This window comes from Aulonocara sp. 'chitande type north' Nkhata Bay, linkage group LG1, assembly GCF_057382095.1.
Source record: "Aulonocara sp. 'chitande type north' Nkhata Bay isolate Kocher_YH1m ecotype deep benthic linkage group LG1, A_spYH_male_GT1.1, whole genome shotgun sequence".
Taxonomy (NCBI): Eukaryota; Metazoa; Chordata; class Actinopteri; order Cichliformes; family Cichlidae; genus Aulonocara; species Aulonocara sp. 'chitande type north' Nkhata Bay.
In genome coordinates, this window is record NC_141344.1 from 32349765 (window position 1) to 32351710 (window position 1946).

Here is a 1946-nt window from a genome sequence, read left to right on the forward strand (position 1 = left end):
CTTATAAACATATTTTACTCATCAGGAGCTTAAAAAAAATAATGAAAGAAAAAAGTCAGATATATTTCTCGATTATTTATCAGCGCTGTAGGTTTGAGTTTCACTTTTTACCCACTCACTATCATGCCAGCCGTACTCACCATCAGACTCACGGTCACCACTTTAGGCACTTTACATGCGGGATGCTGGGTTAATCTAACTTTCATTCAGACTCCTTTGAAAGCTTAAAGCCAACAGTTCAGATCCATGTTTACAGTTGCTGCATTTCTATTTTTAGATGTCATGCGCTTATATAACGCTCACACTCACATTATGGACCACTCATGTCTGCTCCACTTGGCTGAACTGTGTACTCCGTATGTGTGTGTCTGTATATTAAGTTTGATTCAATTACACACATCGTGTCTATGAAACAAAGAGGAGTTACAATCAGAATAATCACGGCAATAAAACAAATAATCAAACCATTTGTTTGTTTTTTTAAAGAAAGCAGAGTTAAGACTAAATATCTATCACAAGTGGATTTGTGGACACACATCTTTGAAATTAAAACACAGGATTCTGCATGGTGTCAATTTATTATTTACACCTCCATCTGGGATGCTAAAAAATAATTTCCCACAAATTCAAAACAATTGTTTTTCAAAATGTTTTGGGTGGAAATGTTGTAAAAGAGTTTTGTTTTGTTTTGTTTGTTTGTTTTTTTACAAGATTTCTTACTATATTTCAAAAACATGACACGTATATTTGCTAAACCCAGAAAACTCCAAAAAAAATGTAAGTTCTACTATTGCCATTAAATTGCCTTTAAAAACAGTAAGGTGTAGACAAAAGCAAGCATAATGATAAAATGTAAGTATTTTTATAAAAGAAAACAGGGAGAAAAAAATACACACACTTCGGGTGTAAAATTGAAATGGGTGTTTCATATTGCATTTTCAGTCTACAGTATTTCAAACAATATGAAAACACAGGTAAAAAGAATGTGTGTTTTCATTGACTACTGAAAACTGATCAAATCACTGTCCTCATTAAAGCTTTCTACGGTGTAATCAAGACACCGTGTTGAGCACTTTTGAAATTGCTGCCAGTGGACATAACAGTATATACAGTACATGTATATATGTAGTCTTAAGATGGGAGAACATTAAACATTAACATCTACAATACAAGCATTTTCCCCACACAAGAGATTAGAAACACAACTGGCACATTTAGTGTACTACGAGAAAATACATGAAATACAGAAAAGAATATGAAAACAAGAAAAAGAAAAGATGGGCAAATTTGAGCAATTAATAGAACAATGCAAGCAGGTTCAGCTTCAGCCTGAAAAAAGAAATGTTTGTTTAAAGTGACACTTGGAGAAAAGGTATGTGCAAGCGCATATACAGCTATTAAACAAACAGAGAAAACACGTGAAATAACACAAGCATGGTATGGCTTGGAATACTGAAGGTGTAGTATTAGTGTTATTATTTGTGGGAAGAAAAAAAATATTCAGTATTTTTAACCAAAGAAGGCAAAGCACACTAAGGGCAAATGAGAGGTAGAGTTAGGGCACTATAACGCTTACAATATTAAGGGATGAAACGTAAAATAAAAAAGTAAGATTATAAACATTAGAAGGACGTAAAAGTAGAAACTGATATGATGTTACCAAGTTAGTAAATCCTTAAACCGTAATGCTTCATAGAGTGAAAACGGTCCCTTTTGAAATGTGATTTTTTTTTTAAATTAAAGTTGTTACTTTACACCAACATAACAGGTAGGAAGTTAAGATGTTATATAGAAGAATTTAACGCGTATATTTTGCAAAACATTGTAGCCGCATGACGGTCGTTTTGGGTCCAGCCTGTGCTGGAACAGTAGGTGGTAGTAACGAGTAGATTTGTTGCGATGGGGGTTTTAAAAGCATTAAAAGAAGAAGAAGAGAACGGGCCAAT